The sequence below is a fragment of the Notamacropus eugenii genome, chromosome 4, assembly GCF_028372415.1.
Source record: "Notamacropus eugenii isolate mMacEug1 chromosome 4, mMacEug1.pri_v2, whole genome shotgun sequence".
NCBI classification, from domain to species: domain Eukaryota; kingdom Metazoa; phylum Chordata; class Mammalia; order Diprotodontia; family Macropodidae; genus Notamacropus; species Notamacropus eugenii.
The window spans coordinates 19746151-19770161 of NC_092875.1; the positions used below are offsets into that span (position 1 = coordinate 19746151).

At 41.6% G+C, this 24011-nt stretch overlaps 1 protein-coding gene across 5 annotated transcripts in view; it reads left to right on the plus strand.

Moving 5' to 3' along the window:
* The window catches only part of TPST2 (tyrosylprotein sulfotransferase 2), a 66846-nt gene that overhangs the window by 7027 nt on the left and 35808 nt on the right, over nucleotides 1-24011 (plus strand). Inside the window, exon 2 of one of the 5 annotated variants that reach the window (XM_072600087.1) lies at nucleotides 19013-19133. The exons of the other annotated variants lie outside the window; for them this stretch is intronic. The gene's annotated coding sequence lies outside the window, so the exon portion shown is untranslated. The remainder of the gene's footprint in view (nucleotides 1-19012; nucleotides 19134-24011) is intronic. 5 annotated transcript variants of the gene reach the window in all.

A 24011-nucleotide genomic window follows, 5' to 3' on the forward strand; every position in this document is an offset into this window, starting at 1 on the left:
TAATCTGTTCTTTTTCTATTCTGTTGATATAAAAATTGAGAGAAACAAATTTTCCCCTAAGTACTGCTTTGGCTGCATTCCATTAGTTTTGGTATGTTGTCTCATTGTTGTCATTCTCTTTAATGAAATTGTTCCTACGATTTGTTCTTTGATCCATTTGTTCTTTAGGATTGTTTAGTTTCCAGTTAATTTTTAATCTATCTCTCCACTGCTTTTTGTCGAATATAGTTTTTATTGCATTATGATCTTAAAAGGATCCATTTAATATTTCTGCTTTTCTACATTTGATGTTGAGGTTTTTATGTCCAAATACAGGGTCAGTTTTTGTGTAGGTGCCATGTGCTGCTGAGGTGCATTGCTTTCTGTTTCCATTAACTTTTCTCCGAAGGTTTGACATGTCTAGCTTATCTAATCTTCCATTTACCTCCTTAGTTTCTTTCTTGTTTATATTTTAGTTGGATTTATGGAGTTCTGAGAGGGGACAGTTATAGTTCTCCACTACTATAGTGTTACTGTCTTTTTCTTCCTGTAACTCTTTTCAGAATTTGTATACTATACAACTTGGTGCATGTGTTCAGTATTGATATTGCTTCACTGTCTATGATACCTTTTCAGCAAGATATAGTTTCCTTCCTTATCTCTTTCAATTAGGTCTGTTTTTGCTTTTACTTTGACTGAGATCAGGATTGTTACCCCTCCTTTTTTTTTTTTACTTCAACTGAAGCATAATAGATTCAGTTTTAGCCCCTTACTTTTAACTCTGTGTGTCTCTGTGCTTCAAGTGTACTTCTTGTAAACAACATATTGTAGGATTTTTGATCCCGTCTGCTGTCTGCTTCTGTTTTATGGGAGAGTTCATCACATTCATGTTCACAGTTATGATTACTATGTATTTTCCTCCATACTGTTTTTCTTCCTTTTTGTCCTCTCTCTCCTTTTCCTCTTTGACTGTGTTTTGCTTCTGTCTACTCCCTCTCCCATCTGCCCTCCCTTCTGTCAGTCCCTCCCCCCTTTACTTAATCTCCTACCTCCTTACTTCCATGTTCAGCTAAGATGGACTTCTACATTCCGCTTATTGTGTATGTTAGTCCCTCTTTTAGCCAGTAGTGATGAGAGTAATGTTCAAGTGATGCCCATTGCCTACTCTCCCATCTTCCCATCTATAATATGTCTTTCATGGCTCTTCATGTGAAATAATTTATCCCATTCTTCCTCTCCCTTCTTCTGCACCTAGTGTATTCTTCTTTCTCATCCCTTAATTATTTTTTATGTCATTCCTTCAAATTCACCTTATACCTGTACCCTCTGTCTATGTATATTCCTTCTAACTATACTATTAGTGATACAGTTTTTAAGAATTAGAAGTATCATCTTCCTGTGTAAGAATTTAAACAGATTAGCTCTATTGAATCCCTTATGTTTTCTTTCCCCATTTTTTACCTGTTTATATTTCTCTTGCATCTTGATATTGCAGATCAGATTTTTGGTTTAATTCTGGTCTTTTCCTTATGAAAACTTGAAATCTTTCTATTTCATTGAATGGCCATTTTTCCCCCTTGAAGAATTATGTTTAATTTTTCTGAGTAAGTGATTCTTGATTGTAACCATAACTCTTTATCCTTCCAGAATATCATGTTCTATGACTGCTGATCCTTCAATGTTTTGACTGCTAAGTCCTGTGTAATACTGATTGTGGCTACCTGATATTTGAATTGTTTCTTGCTGACCACTTGTAGTATTTTTTCCTTGACCAAATAGTTCTGATATTTGGCTATATTGTTCTTTGGAGATTTTTTTTTTTGGAATCTTTTGTCTGAAGTGATAGGTGTATTCTTTCAATACCTATTTTGCCCACTAGTTCCAGGATATAAGCCATTTTTCTTAATAATTTCTTGAACGATGCTATCCAGGTCCTCCATTTGATTATGACTTTCAGGTAGTCAATTGATTCTGACATTGTCTCTCCTGGATCTATTTTCCTGGTCAGTTGTTTTCCTCATGAGCTATTTTACATTTTCTTCTATTTTTTTCATTCTCTTTAATTTGATTGATTTTTTTGATGTGTCACAGAGTCGTTAGCTTCCATTTGCCCAATTCTAACTTTTAAGGAGTTGTTTTCCTCAATTAGCTTTTGCATTTTCTTTTCTATTTATCCAGTTGTACTTTTTAAGAAGTTGTTTTCTTTAGTGGATTTTTGTATCTCATTTTCCATATGGCCAAGTCTACTTTTTAGGCAATTGTTCCCTTTTCCAAGCTCTTGACTTTTTTCATAATTCTCTTGCATCGCTCTCAATCCTTTTCCCAAATTTTCCTCTGCCTATTATATTTTTAAATTCCTTTTTGAGCTCTTCTTTTCTTTGGGGTTTTGCCTCTAGGTGTTCTGACACTGATATCCTCTTCTGAGCTTGTGCCTTGATTTTTCCTGTCCCCATAGCTTTCTGTGGTTAGATTCTTTTCCATGGTGACAGTCTGATTTTTAAATGTATAAAGTAAGGGTTAAAAAGGAAACTCATTATTTTCAATGACAGTTATCAGAATATTAACAAAACAGGTTCCTGGGCCCTAGGCTTCATGCCTTAGATCTAGTCTACCTCCTCTCATTTTCTGGGTTGAGGACACAGACGCCTATAGGGTTCACTTGATTACGTCTGAGGTCACAGCATGCTAGTAGAAGGAAGAACAAAGACTAGAACCCAGGACCCGGGTCCCTCAGGATCCAGAGAGGAGCTCTTTCTGCTTCAATATCCCTGCATTCCCAGAGGAGACACCAAATTTTTCCATTCAAGCAATAGTTAGGATCCATGGGGCAGTCAGGTGGTACAGTGGATAGAGCATCAGGCCTGAAGTCAGGAAGACCTGAGTTCAGATCTAGCCTCAGACACTTATTAGCTGTGTGACCCTGTGCGAGTTACTTTACCCTGTTTGCCTCAGTTTCCTTATCTGTAAAATGAACTGGACAAGAAAATGGCAAACCACTCTAATATCTTTGCCAAGAAAACCCCAAATTGGGTTCACAAAGAGTCAGACATAACTGAAATGACTGAAAAACAAAAAAAAGTTAGGATCCATAGTACCATCAGTTCCCTGAGTTTTTGCTATGCAATGGATTCACTGGGCATCTAGGGGCCAGTTCAGGATCCTAACCCTCACATATGAGTCCTCTAAGCCCTGGAGACCATCCAGTATACTAGAAAGAAGGGGAGACCAGGTGGCCTGGCTTTCCTCTTTGCTTTCCACCAGCTGTATGCTAAATATTGAGCAGACCACTTCCTCTTTCTAGGCCTTGGCTTTCCTTTCCTTGAAATGAGCTGGGGAGACAATTGATAAATGGTCAAAGGATATGAACAGGCAATTTTCAGAGGAAGAAATTAAAGCTATCTATAATCATATGAAAAAATGCTCTAAATCACTATTGGTTAGAGAGATGCAAATCAAAACAACTCTGAGGTACCACATCACACCTATAAGATTGGCAAACATGACAGAACAAGAAAATGATAAATGCTGGAGAGGATGTGGGAGAGTTGGAACACTAATTCATTGTTGGTGGAGCTGCGAGCGCATCCAACCATTCTGGAGAGCAATTGGGAACTATGCCCAAAGGGCTACAAAAATGTGCATACCCTTTGACCCAGCAATATCGCTACTAGGACTGTATCCCCAAGAGATCATAAAAATGGGAAAGGGTCCCACATGTACAAAAATATTTATAGCAGCACTCTATGTAGTTGCCAAAAACTGGAAGTCAAGGGGATGTCCATCAATTGGGGAATGGCTGAATAAATTATGGTATATGAATGTAATGGAGTACTATTGTGCTATAAGAAATGATGAACAAGAAGACTTCAGAGAGGCCTGGAAGGACTTATATGACCTGATGCTGAGTGAAAGGAGCAGAACCAGGAGAACTTTATGCACAGTAACGACCACAGTGTGTGAGAGTTTTTTCTGGTAGACTTAGAATTTTGTAATAACACAAGAACTTCTTACAAAAAAAAAAAATTCCCAATGGTGGTTCTCAAGGCAAAATGCCTTCCGCACTCAGAGAGAGAAATATGGAAGTCACTCACATAATGTAGCAGATCATGTCTGTGTATGTGTATGTGTTTGTGTATCATGTTCTGATTTGTTATACGATTTCTTTCATTCATCTTAGTCTGACTACATAGCATGACTATAGTGAAAATATACTCAGTAGGAAAGTATATGTAGAATCTATACAGAATTGTATGCAGTCGTGGGGAGGGAGGGGGGTAGTGGGGGGTAGGTGGGGGGGATAAAATCGCAATTGTATGGGAGTGATTGTTAAACATTAAAAAATAAAAAAAAATAAAAAAAAAAGAAATGAGCTGGGGAGAGTTGGGCACAGTAGGCAAGATGAATATGAAAGCCCCTTCCAGTTCTGCCCAGCCTTGGGGACTGCCTGTGCTTCTCTGCTATAGGTGAATAGAGGGCTGGTCCTTATTAAGTACTTGGATCCCTGGCACTGTGATCAACTTTGGCAATGCAAAGAAAAAAGGAAAACCAATCCTTGCCTTCAGGAAGCTTTTATTCTGATAGCTGTGTGACCCTGGGGTTGTCATTTAACTTTTAATGTTCTAGGCAACTTTAAGACTCTGCCACAGAGAAGGTGCCTGACTTTCTTCTTGGGAAATTCCCTAACCAATGAATTCACAGGCCCAGCCCAGTCCTATCATGTGCTCACATTACTCTGGACAGCTACAGTATTATAGTTTGGTTTATTTTTTAAGCAAAAATCCTTTCTTGTCCTTTGCCTTTCTAAGCTGGCACTGGTTATCTTAGACTTCTCCTTTCCTAATTCCTTCCCCTCTTCTCTTTCTCCTATACTGTGGATCAGTCCTCTAGTTAACTCCAGCAGGTATCAGTGCCTATTGTGGTGCAGAATCCTAGATCCAGACCTTAGAAGCCATCTAGTCCAATGTCCTCATTTTATAGAGGGGTAAACTTAGACCTTGATTTGCCTAGGATCATATATATAGCCAATGAGTCTCAAAAGCAGAGGCCACTCAGGATCTCTGTGACTCCCAGTCCAGCGTTTTATTCCCTACATCAAACTGCCCCTCAAATGCCCGGCACTGTATTAGGCTCTGGAGATATAGCAACAGAAAGAAAAAAAAGATTCTGACCTCAAAGAACTTACTTTGTCTTGGAGGGATTGATGTTGTAAAGATGATGTGTGAACAGAGAAGTATATTCTTGATTATTTGGGGGCTGAGGATATAAGGAGATCAGGAAAGGCCTTATGGAGGAGGTCGCATATGCCTTGAAGGAAGCTAGAGATTCTAAGATGCAGAGATGAGGAGGGAGAATATGCATGCCAGGTCTGGGAACTCTGTACATATGTATGGAGGTGGGAGATTGAATCTTGCATGTGTGGATGAATAAATAGATACGATGGCTTGGAAAATGGCATATTGACCCAGATGGCTCCTGGGAGCCCTTTCCACTTTGGATCTCTAATCCTAAGATCTGACCTGTGTGAGTGTGGGCAAGTAGCTTATGTTTTCAAGGAAACTTCAGTTTCCTCCGTTGTAAAATGAAGGGCTTAGATTAGGTTGCTTGGGGACGCCCTTGTTGATCTCTTCTATGAGCCTGTGCTCTCCAGGTTATTTACTACAGTTTAGAGGGGTTGTGGTCTGCATTAGAGTATCCCACCTCGTTGGCTGCATCTGGTCCAGGACTCTACATACAATAGGTGTTTAATAAATGTTTGCTTTGGTTGGAGTGAGATGCATCGTTTGGGTCTGAGGGAATAGATGGTTCACTGGAATTCAGGGGAGGGAGAGCCTTGGCACTGTGTGCATTGGGGTGCTGGTGTTTGGAACTGTTAGTTTCCTTATCCTCCCCACCTCCCTTTTATAGGATTGCCATGGTTGTAAAAGCCTCCCTCCATGCTGAGGCTGCTTTCTAGGGACCTTGACTGCTCTCAGGACAGTTGATAAAGGCCACTGGTTTCCTGCCTGACCCTGGGCCTATTGGTTCCTCATGCGGCAAGAGAGTGATTCATCCAGAAACTTGTGTTGACCAAGGTTCTCCCTTAGGGCCTGCCGGTTCCCAGACCTGGAACCCTCTCGATAAGCTCACATGTTTTCTTCTTGGGTTGTTCTCAGAGCTCTGGGGAAACTATGGCTAAATTAGATCCTACTAAGAGGCTGGCATTTTGTGTGACCAGAGTTGGGGGGGATAGCTGGAGGAGGCAGGCTGTGTGCCAGCCAACCCTCTCTGTTGCTGCTGCCAAATATGTTTTGTCGTCAGCCATAAGCTCAGGCAGCAGGCAGCTGGACTGGGGGATTGGAGGGGCCTCTAGCAGCTAGCTTCCTCACTTAGTTGTTGCTGGTGGTGACCTCCTGCCACTACCCGCTGTGGAACACGGTGACCACAGAGAGTGTGCAGGACTGGCAGTCTTACTTTTCTTCAGTAATGACGTTTCTCTCACTCACCACAAATATAGTATGCACATGCAAAGAACCATAGGAGTCAGGAAGTTGTAGTTTTTTTAATTTGTGGTTATTTAGAACTGCCCCTTTTTGTTATGGGACTCTGTGGTATCCTTGGTCTTAGGTATAGAAGGGGATTGGATTAGATGATCTATAAAGTCTTTCCAGCCCTGACATCCCCTGTTCTCAGGCCCCTCCCAGCACTGACATTCCCTGTTCTCAGGCCCCTGACATCCCCTGTTCTTAGGCCCCTCCCAGCCCTGACATCCCCTCTTCTAAGGTACCTACCTCCCAGTCTTTTCTGTGTTCTAAGGGCCATGGCAACTCTAACATTCTGGGGTATGTGTTTTAAGGCCTGCTGTCATATTCAGTGATTTCAATTTTTTTCTTATTTGTTTACAAAATAAAGTCTTTCTGTTACTAGATCCTTGCAGTTTAATTAAATATTTCTTGAGCACCTACTATGCCTAAGTCCTTTTGTCAGGCACTGGAAAGGCCACACATCATAAAGCCAGAGGCCTCTACTTTCCTGCCTAACCCTGGATTTGCAGAAGGGAACATCCTAAGGAGGGTTTTTTGAAAACCAGTCCTGGATTTTTTCTACTCATTTCCCCAGTGCCGGCTGACCTGGAACAAGGCCTCTTCCAGTTTCCTCTCATGGGTTAGACCTTTCTTGAGAAGCTGCTGGTAGTTCAGGAAGGTCCAAGGCCATGTGTGCCAGAGGCACTGATTCCCTGGATTCCTCAACTGAGAAGCCAGCCAATCTCCCAGGAACCAAGCCTCCAGCTTAGAGAATGGGCACTGACTAATGCTGAGCCAGCCGGGGCTGGGCATGCTGACCTCTCTACTCAAGCAGCCTTCCCAGGGAGTCTGTAGAAATGGAAGGTGCTGGGACCGAGAGGTGGAAGAGCTCGGTGAGCTGCTTAGCGGAGTGACTTCTCCGGAGCTTGACGCCCCCATCTGCAAACATTGCCATAGTAATACCTGTAGACCCCTCACATGCTATTGTGTGGACCACATGAGACAATATCATCAACTTGGATTTTTTAAAATAGACTTTTATGAATGTCTTTTATCTTTACATCACCTAAATTTCCCTAGTATCGCCTCTTTTCCCTTCTCATAGCAGAATGGTGCTATTTTTTTTCAGTTTTTAAAACATTTCTATTTCAAGTTTTGAGTTCCAAATTCTATCCCTCTCCCCTCCCTGAGACCATAAGCAAATAGGTTATATACATGTGCAGTTATGAAATCCATTTCCATCTTAGTCACTTTGACCAGTAAGACCAGAATAAAAAGAAAGAAAAGAAAGAAAAAGTGAAAAATAGCCTGCTTCATCCTGAGTCCTTTGGGATTGTCTTGGATCATTCTGTTGTTGAGATGCGAAGTCACTCACAATTCTTTATCAAACAGTGTTACGTTACTGTGTACAACATTCTCCTGGTTCAGAATAGTGTATTCTAAACAGGGTTTAAACCATCTAAGCTGTCTAAACCATCACTCCTTCCCTAATTCTTTTCTGTCTTAAATGATATGTTTGTAAAGCGCTCTCTGTTTTAAGGCCCCTCTCAACTCTGACATTCCCTGTTCTAAGACCCCTTACCAGCTCTAACATCCCCTGTTCTAAGGACCATGTAAATTTTTTGTCAAACATAGTAGGTGTTTAATAAATGCTTATTCCCTTTGCTTTCCCCTTTTCTCCTGTTTTCCTGCTTCCTTCCCTCCTACCTTTCTTTTCTCCTGCCCACCATCCTTTTACTTCCAACTTCCCTGTCTCTCAGCCCCTTCCTCTACCCTTTCACTAAAGGATACTTATATTGTAAGGCATTCTGAGGTAGCTGGGTGGTTCAGTGGATAGAGCACTGGACTTGATGGGGTGCTCGGGCCCCAGTCCTAAAATCATGTCTCTGGAAGCCTTTCAATTTCTCTTTAGGCCCCTGCCCTGTGAGAAAATTTTCTCTTGTTGCAGAACACATTCTCTTATCAGAACAGACGCAAGGGTGCCTGGCCCAAGGATTTTTGTCCCTGGCTGGCCCAAGGACTCTGTTGGTGCCAGATCCCCAAGGTCCATGCCTCTGATAACTCCCTCAGTGTCTGGTATCAACAAAGTTATCTCTGCAGATTTCCTGCATTTTCCTGCCCCTGGCTCCCAAAGACACCTGGACCTTTTGTATCATCTAATTAGCATCCCTAACTTTCCTTTCCCTGCCGCTTTTCTATATAACCTTTATATTCACCCCTGTTAAGTTGCAAGTTTCCCAAGAGAACTTTGCTCACCACTGTTGGCATTACAATAAATTGCCACTTGACTGAAAGATGACTTGAGTGTGTGAATTCATTCCAGGCAACTCTGCCTTGGCATTCTTGGGGTCGCAGCACCCCTAAACAGTGTTAGTATCCCAACCCTCTTCAGAATCAGGAAGACTGTAGCCTCATATACTTACTAGCTGTGTGACCTTGGGCAAGCCATTTAACCTCTGTTTGCTTCAGTTTCCTCAACTGTAAAATGTGGATAATAACATTACCTACCTTGTTGGGTTGCTGTGAAGATCCAGTGAGATGATGTTTGGACGGTACTGGCATATGGTACTTATCTGTTATATAAATGCTTATTCTCTGTCTCTGTCCCTCTCTCTTTCTCTCCCTCCCTTTCTCCCTCCCCTTCTAATATCTCTGTTGTAGGGATTCTTAATCTGGGATCACAATCCTGTATCTCTCTCAGTATCTGCCCCCCCCCCCCCAGATTGATTTCAGTCTGTCCATGAACTGGAGGGAATCACAGCCTACAACTGAAATTTAGTATTTCCTTCCATCTTGAATTAAAAAACAAATTATTATTTGAAGGAGCCCTTAGGCTTTACTAGGCCGACAAAGTTGTCTAGGAAACAAAAACCTTTATCATGATAAAAGTTTTCCAACCCACTTTTCTCATAAATTCCATGAGAGCTAGTACCATACACCCCATTTTACATGTCTGGAAGCTGAGGCTCTGAGCAGTGAAGCTGTTTGTTCAGCATCCTGCAGCTTTTAAGTGTCTGAGCTGGGATTCAAATTAAAGTCTCTCCTGGCTCCAGATCTGAAATTCCTTCCTCTAGGCTGTGTTTCTTATGCCACTACATGTTATAGTAGAAGGAGAAGAATTTGAAGTCAGAACTGGCTTCAAGTCCTGGCTCTTTGTGACTTTGGTCAAGTCACTGGACCTCCATGTTTCTATGGACTTCTATTCCCCAGTTTCTTCATATGTAAAGAATGGGGGTTGGACTAGATGGTCTCTGAGAGTTTCTTCTGGGTCTGTCTATCATCTTATATGATTGTGCCATTTAGAGGTGGAAAAGCTGGATGTGAATCCTGCCTCTTCTTCTGAACACTACTTTTTCCTTCATTGTATAATTAGGTGGTTCTTATGTGATCTCCTCTAAGGCTGATTGAGTTCAAAAAGTATGTAGTATGGCAAGTACTCTGCTAGGAATACAAAGACAAAATATGTAACAGTCTGTAATCATAAGAAACATAGTCTGTTAGCGGAGGTAGCAGGCATACAGATAAGTGGATACAATATAATCTCAGTCAAGTGAGAGCACTAACCTTGGGGGATCAAGAAAGGCCTTTTGTAAGGTTGAAGGCAGTTTAGGGATACATAGAAAAAGAACTAAAGATTGCATGCACATCAGGGATGAGGGAGCACCTATGCAAAAGCTTGGAGGTTGAAAATTATGTCATGTGGGAGAAGTAGTTAAAAGGCCACTTAGATGTATGGAAAATAGTTAGCAGGCCAGTTAGATTGGAATAGTGAATTTGTGAAGAGGAAAAACCTGGAACAAGACTGAGAAGGTAGGTGGGAGCCAGATTCCAGAGGTCTTTCAATGCCAAGTTAGGAGTTTTGTGTTTTATCCTAGAGGCAATAGTGAGCCAACAAAGATTGTTGAATAGTTTACTGACATAGCCAGATCTGTGTTTTAGGAAAGACCATTTGGCAGCTTTATGGGGGAGGGAAGAGTCAAGGATAATTCTTAAGACTGTTAACCTGGGTACATGAAAGAACGATGGTGACCCCAACAGCCATGTTTGGAGAGACAAGAGAACTGACTGTCAAGAAAGGGAGAGATAGGAGAGAGAAAGACATTTCCTGATGTTCTAAGGCCCCTTAAAGATGGAACATTCCATGAGTCCTTGGTCATCACTCTACTGAGTTTTGTTTTTCCCTCCAGTGTGATGCATTTTACCTAACAGATGAAGGCCTCTCTGTCCCTTTTGCTGGGGTCAGGTGCTGAAGTGTGCTCAATATCCAAAGGCATCTGACTGCATTTAATTTTGAAAAATCCAGGTTGTGGATCTTGGCAGCAGCACAGATGTTATATCCTCAGCTAGAAATAACCTGGCATCAAAGCTGCTTTGGCACAGAATCAGAGATGGAAGAAGCATCATGGCCTTCTCATGGGTTCCCAAGGTGTTTCCTCATCCGTCTCCCACCCGACCAGCACAGGAGTGTACGTGGGGTTGTAAGACTCTCTGGCTCGCTTAGCAGACAGTATCTTACTTTCCAGTTGGGGTGGGAGGTGTGGTTATTATATAGGAGTCCTGGATCATTGGAGCAAAATCCAGAACTTTGAGATCATCTGATACAATCCCAAATTTTTCCAGATGAGGAAACTGAGGTCCAGGGAAAATTAAGTAAATTACCCAATCACACAGGTAGTCACCTTCATTTCAAATAAGAGGAGCCCCAGATCCCTGACTTGGTCATTTGGCCTTCTTTGATCTGTATACTGGCAGGGGTGGGGGTGCAGATTATAGGGAGGGGGTATCCGCTAGTCAAAGCTTCCCAGTGTGCCTTTAATTGGAGAGGCTGGGATACAGTAGCATGGCAGAGTAAAAGGAGTCCTGGACTGAGCTCCAGGGTAACAGGTTTTGAGCCCTGACTTGATGAGGTGTGTCTTTGGATAACCCTATGATCTCTGTATTTTTCTTCATGTATGACCCCCTTCATCTTCCACTTCTGTGTCTTTGCACATGCGTGGAATGCGCTTCCTCCTCAACTCTTAATCTTAGAATGATAGTATCAATAATAGTATCAATAGTAAAAATAGCTAACATTCATATAGTCTTTACTATGTGCCAGGGACTGTACTAAGCGCTTTACAGTTATCATCTCATTTGATCCTCTCCACAACCCTGGAAGGTTAAATACTACTATTTATGTCCTTTTTACAGGTAAGGAAACTGAGGCAAACAGGTTAAGTGACTTATTCAGTGTCACATAGCTAATAAGTGTCTGAGGCTGGATTTGAACTGAGGTCTTCTGGACTCCAAGCCCTGTGCTTTAGCGACAGTCACCTACGTGCCAAATTAAAATCCCTGGTTTCCTTTAAAGTTCAGCCCAGGTGCTGCATCCTTCATGAGACCTTTCCTGATTTCTGCTGCCCCTAGCCATCTCCTGCTACTGATGCCTCCACTCCACCACAAATCACTTTGTATCTGTCTTCTATTTACAAAAATTTATATGTTACCTTCCTCTAATAGAATATAAGCTTCATGAGGTCAGGGACCAGTTCACCTTTGTCTATATCCCCAGTGCAAAGCACAATACCAGGCACCCTGCAGGCATTTAAAAATTTCTTATTGATTAATTGTAGTCAATTTCTCTAACAATTACAGGTAGTTGCTTTTTGTAAAAAGCATCTCTCACAGCCACCCTGTATGGTAGATAATAAAAATGGTTTATTTCCATTTTATGAATAAGAGAACTGGTGTTTAGGTAACACTGGAAGTCTTTAATCATCCACCTTAATTCTAGAACCTTCCATCTTTTGCTTATTTTCTGTTTATCCTGTCTGTAGTTTCTTTGTACATAGCTTTTGCATGTTGGCTCTGTTACATCATAAGCTCCCTAAAGGCAGGGACTACCTTTTGCCTTTCTTTGTGGTAGGTTAGCATTTAACACAATGTCTAGCACACAGTAGGCACTTAATAAAAATTTATTGCCTTCCTTAAATGACTTGTAGTCATGATTTGGTGGAGGAATTGGGATGAGCTATCTGGTTTGGTTGTTGCTATTTTGTTCAATCATGTCTAACTCTTCCTCATCCCATGGATTATTATGGGATTTTCTTGGCAAAGACTTGGAGTGGTTTGCCATTTCCTTCTCCAGCTCATTTGACAGATGAGGAAACAAAGGCAAAAAGAGTTAAATAACCTGCCCTGGGTCACATAGCTAATAAGTGTCTGAGGCAAAATTTGAACTCAGATCTTCCTGACTGCAGGCCCAGAGCACTCTATCCACTGCACCAACTAACCCCTTATATCTGGTTTTACCTGCCACTATATCATAAACTCCTTGAGGATAGTGGTTGTGTCTGATATTTCTTTATGTCCCCCAGAGTCTTTCTTTGTTGGAACCTTAATTCTGCAAATCTTTTAGAAACGTAGAATGTCCGAGCTGGATAGGATGCTGAAAATTAAAGCCAAGAGAGGTCCAAGAATGTGGAATATAAAATGTTTGTGCTTTGTGGAATTTTAGAGATGCACTGGATGGAGTGTTTAATTGGAGTTTGGCACAGACCTGAGATTCCCATCCTGCCGCAGACATTTTCTGACTGGGTGACCATGGGCAAAATCCTTCACTTCTCTAGGTAAAGATTCCTTCTCTATAAAGTGAACAGGTTGGACCACATAGCCTTTGAGGGTTCTTCTGGGTCCAGATCCCTGATTGATGGTCTCTTTGTAGAGATGATAGAACTGGAAGCACAATGAGGGCTTACCCCTTAGGGAAGAGCTGAGCTGGAATCTGCTTCCCATCTCTTCCCAGCCTCTCTCATATCTCCATCTCTCATTCCTACCCCATCTATGTTTCCAACAGGTTCTCAAGTACATTCTTTGGTTGACAAGCTCATCACCAAATGCTTTCTTTACTGTTGTTTAAGACTGCTCCCCCTCCTCCACCCTTTAGTCTGGCTAGAGCGCAGAAACAACCCTTAGCTAGATTCCTTGTCCAGAGCCTAGAATTCAGCTTTTGTTGGGCTCATTCAGGCTTTTTTCCCTCTCAGTAGAGAGGGATGCTTTTACCAGCATTGGAAAATTCCTCCTCTCAGCCTGAAGGTATTCTAGGCAGAGGATAAGGATGTAGTTGGTTGAGGTTGCCTCTCAGGAAGAGCTGTGCATGGGGTCAAGAATGGGGATTAATGTTGCCCAGTAAAAGGATTATTGGGATTATTTTTTTTTTTTTACCATGGTGCTGTAACTCTTGAATTGTATTTTATTTCCTTTAAAGAAATCTCAACCCTCCTTCTATTCCTTCTGGAAATGACATCCAAAAGGTTGAATATCCTTGGAGAATCTAAAAGAATCCAAGGAACCTGTTTTAAACTAGAGTACTAATAGCTAGAAGAGACCTAAGAACAGAGAATATTAGCATTAGAAGAGATGTTAGAACATTGAATGTTAAAGGTGGAAATGGCTTTAATATATTAGAACATAAGACGTTAGAGCTAGGAAGGACTTTAGAATGTAAAATATTCAGCTTGAAAACCTTAGAAAATGGAATATTGGCACTAGAAAGGGCCTTAGAATTCTGCAGTGTTAGAATCTAGAATATCAGGACACAGAATTTAACCCTAGAAGAAGCCTTCAAATTATACGGCATTAAACTTTAAAACATTAAAATGCAGTGTTAGTGCTAGACATTGCCTCAGAATCATATAGTGTTAGAACATAGAACATTAGAACATAGAACTTTAGCAGTAGAAGGGTTCTTGAATACCATTTAAACAGTAGAACTCAGAGCTAGGAGGGGCCTTAAACTCTATCATGTTAGAACGTAAAATGTCATTGCTGGAAGAACCCTTTAAATTAATCCAACAATTAAGAAGCATTAATTAAGGGCCAACTTTGTGCCGAGTTCTGGGGATCCAAAGATAAAGAATGAAACAACTCAACTCTCAAGAAGTTTATATTCCCTCAAGGGAGAGAAGTCCGTAAATAATCATATACAGAGTAAATAGAAATAAATGTAAAGGACCTTGGGGGGGAGGGCAATAGCAGTTGAGAAAAGATCAGGAAAGTTTTCATGCAGGGGATGATGCCTGAGCTGCGTTCTGAAAGAAGACAAGAGTGTTAGGAGGCAGGGGTGAGGAGGGAGTGCATTCCAGACACACAGGACAATCCATCGATGCAAAGCCCTGGAGATGGAAGGTGGTGTGGGAAGAGTGGAGAGGAGGACAGTTTGTCTGGGTGTAGGGAGTAAGGGGGGGTGTGTGGAAAGAGAGGTTGGGGCCAGTTTGGGCAGAGATTTAAAAGCCAAAGCATTGGATATTGTCATATAAAAGACCCAAGATATAGATATATGTATATTCATGTATATATGTGTGAGTGTGTATAGGTATATATGTATAATGTGTTTATAGACATTATACACATATATATGTTAAGGGGTCCCCCACACTTGTCTTTTTGAGTTGCCATAAGCACCAGACCCAGAATATGTGTATATGTTTGTGTATATATGTATATGTATGTAGATATACTGTGTGTATATATGTGCATATGAGTATATATGTATGTATGTATATCACATATAAAGACCCAGATAGTCTTACATAAACCTTTCGTTTTTCAAATAAGTAAGCAGCAGGCTGGACCTTGGTTTCCTCCTTCCCAGACAGTGTTCTTTTCAGGGGACAGTGCTGCTTTGTAGCCTATTGACCCATTTGGCATTGTGGGACCAAAGCTCCCATTGTAGACACTGCCCACTGCAACTATCCCAGCACTGAGGAAAACATTAGATTAAGGATGACCTCTTCTGGTCCAGGAAGAACCAAAATTTCTCTGGAAGTTTTCAAAACAGACAACTGATAGACAAATTAGAGACTGGTCCTGCATTACAAGAAGGGGAAGAAGTTTTTCTGATTCTCAGAGGTGGTGCCTGTGCCAGACACTTTATCTAGGGCTTTACAAATTTTAGCATTGATCCTTATAACAAGCCTGGGAGGCAGATGCTGTTATCCTCATTTTACAGATGAGGAAACTGGGGCAAACAGGTAAAGTGACTTGCTCAGGGTCACACAGTTAATAAGTATCTGAGGCAGGATTTGAACTCAGGTTTTCCTGACTTCACATCTAACTCTCTGGATGTATTAAGAGCAGAAGACCTGAGTTCAGATCTTAGCTCTTTTACCACCTCACAATGCATCCTTGTCGAAGTCACTTGCCCCCTCTCAACCTCAGTTTCTTCTTCCACAAAACAAAAGGGTTGTTTTTGATAATTTTTAAGAGACTTATTTTGCTGATTTTTTTTGTTTTGTACATCGCCTGAATTTTCTGCTGTATCCCTTTTCCTCCTCCTCCCAGAGGGTCATGCTATCTAGCAAAGGACTTTTGTTTTTTGAAAATAAGAGGACAAAGGAAAAAAATTCAGCAAAGACAGTCAATCCATGAAAAAATCTGACAATTCTACCCCTGTAGACCTCCCACTAATGCAAAGACCAGGAACAAGTATCTTTTCATGGCTCTTCCTTGGGGCCAACCTTGTTCTTTACAGATTTGTATTGTTCAAATATGATTTGTTTTGTGATAGTTGGTCTTTCCATTTCTTTTGTAGTCATTTTGTATATTCTTTTCTTGACTTTGCTAACTTCACTCAGCATCAGTTCATGTAAGTCTTCCCATGCTACTTTGTTCATTATATTTTGATTCTTATGGCACTATCACATTCCACTGTATTCATGTACAATTTGTTTAGCCATCCCTAATCCACTTTGTTTCCAGTTCATTGCCACCACAAAAGGTCTATATAATTTTTAGGATCCTTCTCAGCTCTGACATTCTCTATTCTAAATTCCTTCCCATTTCTGACATTCTTTACTCCCAGCTCTGATATTTTCTGTTGTGTTATCTTTCTGTCACCTTTGATGTTCTACATTTTTAGGGCCCTTCTTAGGTTCTGTTATGACTGTGGTGCAGAGTTTTCCCTTCTCTGCCTCTACTTCCACTTGTATTTTCCCATTATTCCAGGATGAGGAATCCTTTAGGATAGTGCAACCTGATCCTCCATCCTCAATGATTAGCTATTTGTTCAACAAATATTTTAAAAGTATCTACTGGATGTGGTGTACTGTGCTGGGGCGCTGTAGTTTAAATCAGACCCAGGTCTTTGGTGTCATGGAGGCATGAAGGAATTGCCAAGAGTTTTACCGAGCTCTGTATGGTGATGCTTTTTCATCTTCTCCTTCTCCTTCCCCACCTCTAATAGTAACTTTATGATCACAGGATTTGGGAGATGGAAGGGAGTTGAAAGATCATTTAAGGCAGATGTTCTTAACCTGAGATCCATGGATAGATTTCAGGGGAAGTCCATGAATTGGGATGGGGAAAAATTACACTGAAGCTTCATTTCAGTATCACTGATTTCCTTGGTTTTTGTTTGTTTCTTTTATGCATTTAACAAGCTTGATTCTGAGCAGGGGTCCATGAACTTCACTAGATTGACTGCCCAAATGTCCATGACCCAGAAAAGGTAAAGAGCCCCTACACTAACATTTGAGTCAGTTGTCACACTTTGCAAATGAGAAATTGTGAAGGTGATGCTGAGTGAGGAATGTCAACAAAGAATTGTACCCCAGTAGAAAAATGATGCGGGTGGTTACTTGGTGAGAGTAAGTGGTAACTGAAATAGCCTATAAGCACCATCAACATCTTCTTGATTTCAACACAGAATAAGGAAAACCTCTATGAAGTCATAGGATCATAGATTTAGACCTGGGATAGACCTGATATGTCATCAAGTCTTCATTTTACAGATGAGGAAACCAAGGCCAGATATCTCTAACTTATTCTGACTTAAGATTTTTTTGTACGTAGTTGTTTGCATGTCTTTTCTCCTATTAGACTGTGAGCTCTTTGAAGGCAGGGAAAGCCTTTTGCTTTCTGTGTATCCCCAGCACTTAGCTCAGTGGCTGGCACATAGTAGATATTTAATATATATTTATTCAAGGACTGATAGAGGGGAAGTGGTTTGCCTAGATTCACAATGTAAATGTACCAGTGGTGGGATTTGAATTCAAGTCTTCCTGACTTCAAGTGCATCCACTAACTTGGATGGGCCTCCTATGGTGAGTATATGGAAGGACATGTACAGGAATCTCATAAAATGAGTAGGCTTGGATAGGTTGCAGGATAATCATTGGAGGGAATGACTATATTGGCGAGATCACAGTTACATTGGAGTATGTGAATATGATTTCTCAGGTGCCTTCCAATTCCAAGATCCTATGACCTAAATTGCTTTGGCTAGCATCTCTGGAGTGTTAGATATAGATTCTGATGCTTTTTGTCCTTGGAGAATTGGGAGAGGCAGGAAAGAGCACAAGTTGTAGGCTTATAGATCTAGAGCTAAGAGAACCTTAGGCAATCTTTTAGATCAACTCCCTCATTTTATAGAGGAGGTAAATAGAGGCCTATGAGGTTTAGATCAAGTCAACATGCATTTATTAAGTGTCTGCTATGTGCTAAGCTTTGGATTTGCTCCACCTGGATTTGAGCCCCTGACACTGACTGGCTCTATGACTCAAAGAACTCTCTATATCTCAGTTTCCCCCTCTGTGAAATGAGGAAGTTAGGCTAGATAAACTTCCCCAGTTTTGAGTTTCAGGTACAGTGTGGGATGGTCTGGAGCCCACGTTGGCTGGACAGGTAGTTAATAATCTCTAGCCCTAATGGCAGACCAGACGTAGGTGGGAAGGAAGAAACTGTACTTTTGTGGTTGTTGGTGGGGGTGAGGAACAGTGCATGACCCCTTAAGAGAGGTTGTCTCTATAGGGAGGCTGACTGAGGAACCTCTGTGGCAGTCAGAACCCTGCATCCCTGGTGTCTTTTGGACTGCTTTGTGTTCTGAGGATGAGTCACTTCCTGCTGTGGGGCTTCATTTCCTTTGTCTGACTAGATGATCTTTAAGTTCCCTTCCAGCTCTGACATTGCATCTCCTAAAATCCTTTCACATTCTGCTCTTCTGCATCTAAACATTCTTGGAATCTTCTAAGCCTCCTGTGGACCTTAACATTCTATGTTCTATATTCTAGCGTTCTAAGATCACTTCTAGTGTGTTGAATATTTCCAGGTTCTTCCAGCTCTGGCGTGCTATGTTTGGACATTCTTTATCTGAAGTTCTTTTCTAGACTTAATATTCTAGATTCGAAGCTCTCTTCATGCTTGAGCGTTCAGTGCTGGATATACAAAGGTCCCTTCTAGTACTGGCATTCTCTCATCCATTTTCTAGGGGCCACTATATCTCTGATATTTTAGATTCAAACATTCTATGTTCTAAATCCTCTTCTAGATGGAACATTCCAAGTTCTGTGTTCTAAAGCCACTCCAAGCTCTGACATTACCTGTTCCCTTCCCAATTTTACATTTTCCATTTTGAGACCCTTCCCAGCTCTGACATTCTCTGTTCTAAGGCCCTTTCCAGCTTTGATGAGCCATAATTCTAGATGTAAATTCAAATCATTTCTTTTCCTCATTACTGTGTTTGCTGAATTCATTCTAATTGGTTCCTCTTATTGTAGGTAGAACAGGATCCTGTCAATGAGAAAAGGAGGAGCCCCTACATCATAAGTAGTGGGATCCTATCAATGAGAGAAGGAGGAGCCCCTACATCATAAGTAGTGATGCAAATAAGTGGAGAAGGTAATAGCTATAAAATAAATCTGCAAAATCACTTTGAAACTATGTTACACAATAGTCTGCCTCTCCTTCTTAAGGTTCCTGTTACTTTACAAAGAGAAGTAAGGCTTGACTGGTTTGATGAGAGGAAGGGGGGAGGGAAGGAAGGGGAGGAGAGAGAGAGAGAGAGAGAGAGAGAGAGAGAAAGAGAAGGAGAGAGGGACAAAGGAAGGGGGGAGGAAGTAAGAGGGGGAGGGGGAGAAGGGAGAGAGAGAGAGATGATTGATTTGTCCAGTGGTCACTGTACCTCCAATTTTAGCAAAACCTCAGTGATTATACAGGCAGTGGAATTGTTCTTCCACCCATAGAGAATTTATCATCTAATGGCAAAGGGAGAAAGCTGAACTATTACAGGAGAAAGGGAAAACTGTCCCATAATGTCATAGAATGTTGGAGCTGTGAAGAACCTTGGAACAGAGAATTATCGTAGCTCAGAGAGGAATGTCACAGGGAACAGGAAATGTTCTGAGAGGATTTTTAGAACACAGAGTGTTCTAGAAAGAAAATCAAATAACCCAACTTGCTAATTTTACATTTGGGAAAACTGAGACTTGGGGAGGAGTCACACCTTTTCCATAGTCAAACATTGCTAGGTAATCGCAGAGCCAGGATTAATGCCCTTCTTCCTGATTTCCAGGATGCTCATCCATCATACTATTCCACACCATTTCTAAAAAGTTATAAGCTTGGCTAAAATAGCTCATCCTATGTTTAGGGGTTTTTAGGGAACTGGGCATTTTCTTAATTTCTTTAAACACCACAACACTAAAAGACCAGACAGACTTCACACAGGGCAGGAAATTGCCTGGGAGGGAGAGCAACCCAGTGGCAAAGGGAGTGGACTTTGGAAGTGGCATTGGGTTTGGAATCTGAAGAACTAGATTTGCATAACCTTTCAATAGTCAACAAACATTAAGCTCCTACTATGTGCCAGACACTGTGCTAAATGCTTTCAACATCTTAGCAGCCACTTATTTCATATTTCCTAAATGCAGAGCAAAAGGTACCTTGACATACTAGTTAGAGATCTGGCTGTGAACCTGTGAAAACCTGGGTTGAAACCCAGACTCTGATACATCCTGGCTGTGTGACCCTAGGCAAGTCAGTTCACCTCAGTGCTCTAGACAACTCTCTGAGACCCATAAGTTGCAGAGAAGCTAGAGATCTGCATTGGTGAAAAGAATTTCCATGGCGAGAACTCTCCATATGGGAGAAATCACAAGTCTAGAGGCACCAGTACAGAGTATTACACTAATACTTGGGGGAAATACAAAGATTCTTGTCTTCTCCAGCTTGTGGTCTAACAGAACACCTCTATAGTATCCCTTCACTTTTCCTGAGGGTTAATCCCAGTCTTAATTTTTCTGTACATCTGTCTATTGTTCCCCTACTGTGCTCTTCAAGTCTCTCTTGGGCTGTGGGACCTAGAGTCATATCTGGACGTCTTTAGTCCTTCCTAGGTCTGAAAATGACTTTGGATCTCAAGGCTCCTATCCTGTCATGTTCCCAAGATCATGTGAGGAAGAATTAGCATGGTGACATGGAAAAAGAGTGTCAGACTTGGAGTCAGCAGAGCTCTGGGTTCAAATCCAGCTTGTGATACTTCCTGGTTGTGTGACCCTTAGACAAAATGATCTACCTCTAATATATCTCCCTACTCTCAGCTCTGAGGTTCTGTGATTCTCTGCTTCTGAGGGGGGTCCACAGGACCTTGTTGAGAGTCAGGTATGTCTCCTCCCTCCCAGTTTCCTTGTCCCCTTTTCAAGAAAGAAGAATTCTAGTATATACCTCCCTTACAGAGGTATTTTGGTAAAAATATTCTGTAGACAGTGAAGTACGTCTATAAACCTCAGGTTTTGCTCCTATAAAAGGGGATAACAATATCTGTCAAATCTAGAGTGTTAGAACTTGAAAGTAGAGATTGTTTCCCTAGTATAGTGCCTGTCACACACATAGTAGGTGCTCAGTAAATACTTGTTGATTGACTGGTATACAGTACCATTTCAGACTTAAAGCCGTATATCTATGTCAGTCTTTGTCTTTTAGCTTGTCATATTCATCACTCTGGGGAGGAAAGTGCAGCTGGTATAACTTGGCTGCCCCTCATAAGCAGTGGCACACTTCAGCACATAGCAGATAGGGGGATGGCTTTGGAGCCAGGGAGACCTGAGTTCAAATTCTGCCTTCAGTGTTTCTTAGCTGTGTGACCTTGGCAAATCACCCTAATCCTAACCTTAACCATCACTTTAGCCCTAAACTCATTTCTAGCCCTTTCTGAGCCTTGGTTTCTTGATCTGTAAAATGAGGGAATTACACTAGGTCAGTGGGGTGATACTCAGATAAAAATGGGGTCCATTGGTTGATACATAAAGAGCCTCATGGGTGGCATAGTGACTTAATTTTAAATTGTAATGTTATCCATATTTTTGTGGAATGTTTCCCAATTATATTTTAATGTAGTTTGGGCAAGACTCAGTCCGTTCTGTCCACAGTCCACATATTGGACACACACCTCTGAACCAGGTGATCTCTCAGGGGCACTCAGATGGTTGAGAAGATTTAGAGCCTAGGATCTAGTTCTGGGCAGGACCTCAGGCACCATCTAGTGACTGGATTCTAGTCCAATCTCCTCCTGACTTGTAGTAGGTCACATGGTTAGTAAATGTCAGAAGCAGTATTTGGACCCTATGACTAAAGCCATTTCTCTTCCCTCTGTACATCTTACAGAGAGAATTCATTCAGATCTGGGTTGGACCAGATAACCTCTGAGCTCCCTTCCAACCCTGATTTTCCACCCCACTCCCACTAATCCTCTCTTCTCCTGGGTAAGCATCCTTTACCCTAGACACCTTTGATCATGTCACCATTGTGTTAAAAACCTTTATTTCATAGGGGAAAATACAGAGGCTGAGATCTCTGTGACTCTCCCCAGGCTGTACTGCTATTAATTGGAGCAGCCAAGACTTGGATTAAGTCTATTCTCTTTTTCCTACCCTAGATTGCCTTTCATAATCCTGTTCTACTTAGCCCTGTGGTGTGGTGAGGATCGAGTAAGAAAATGGATGGGAAGATGCCAGGAACAGTCAGTACGGTAGAAATAGAAGAGGTTATTATTTGTGAAGGGTCTTGGAGTCCAAGAGTGTTCCAAGCTACCCAGTGGGGACCACTTCCACAACAAATAGCCTAGATTCTGTAAGCAGCCGCTCTGATTACACCATTATGTTCACTCCATTACACAGGACCCAGGGAACTTGCTGTTGCAAAGGAGGACCAGCTCTCAGATGCTAGAGAATTCCCAAGTCTGAGTCTCCTGGAGGCAACCAAGCAACTGCCTTCCCAGTCACCACAATGGTCCCTACTGCTTGTATTTGCCTGGGCTCTAGAACCATGAACTTAGAGGTGGAAAAGGACCTTAAAGAATCATCCAATCCTACCTCCCCATTTGATTTTTCAAATGTTTATTCATCCCTTTTGTTGTGATATCACCTTTATTTCTGAAATTATCCTTCCCTTCTCCCTGATCAATGAGTTAATCTCATTTCTTATAGTACAGAATGAAGAAAGAAGCAGAGTGGGGAGCAGGGGCAGGTCAGCAGAGCTAAGCAATGTGTTGGCCTGGCCTTAGTGTACCTGAGAGTGATGTTCTGTGCCTGGAATCTCCCTTCTCTATGTGGAAGGGAGCCAGAACCATATTCTCATTTCTTCTCCAGAGCTAAACTTGATAATTATAAGTATACAGTCAGTCAACTGGCATTTATTAAGTGCCTGCTGTATACTGTCACTGTGCTAAGCACTGGGAACAAGGGGAAGGCGGAGACACTCAGGGAGTTCATGGAGAGAGAAGCCAGTACTATAGTACATAGATAGATAGACAGACCAGATAGATAGACACACTAGGTGAGTAGAGAGATAGACTAGGTGAATAAATAGATAGACAGATTAGGTAGATTGAGAGATAGATGGATGGATGGGTAGATGGATGGACGAACAGATGGATGGGTGGATGGATGGATGGATGGATGGATGGATGGATGGATGGAAAAATAAATGAACAGATAGATAGATAGATAGATAGATAGATAGATAGATAGATAGATAGATAGATAGATAGATAGATAGATAAAGTAGGTAGGTAGGTACATGCAGTGTAAATTGGAACTAATGTCAGAAGGAAGGCACAGTGTCCAGTTTTAGTTTTGTGCATCTTTCTATCTATATTGTTCTAGAGATTGTATATGCTTTTCCTGCTCCTGCTTCCTTCATCCTGTACAAGTTCATACATCTTATTACACATCTCCAGTTTCTTCATGTTTCTCATTTTTTAATGCCCTGTACTGTTTCATGTACCACCACTTGGGTACCTGGCCCTTGGGTTTCTACTTTATTTCCTACTCTTTGCTACCACCAAAAATGATATAAGACTATTTTGCCACCCCTCACCCCCCTCATTTCATAAAGAAGGAGACTGAAGCCTAGGGAGGGGACTTGCCCAACGTCTCATGATGGGACTACCCAACAGAGCTGCCCAGGCTCCCTACATGCTTGTCACTGCTCTGATGCCTCCTTCTGATGCCTTCTGCCCAGACAGTCACTGTTGTTCCATATCACCATTGCTCCTCATCAGTACCCACCAAGGATCTTTGGCTAATGATGAGCTAACGCCCTCCCTCCCAAAGCTACCTTGTGTCTGTTGTGGATATATCCTATGTATGCTTATGCACAGACACACCCTGTCTCCTGGTAGAATATAAGCTTGCTGAGGGTAGGTGCTATTCCCTTTTTTCTTTTTTAAGAATTAAGTAATTTGTTTTCAGTTTTCAACACTCACTTCCATAAGTTTTA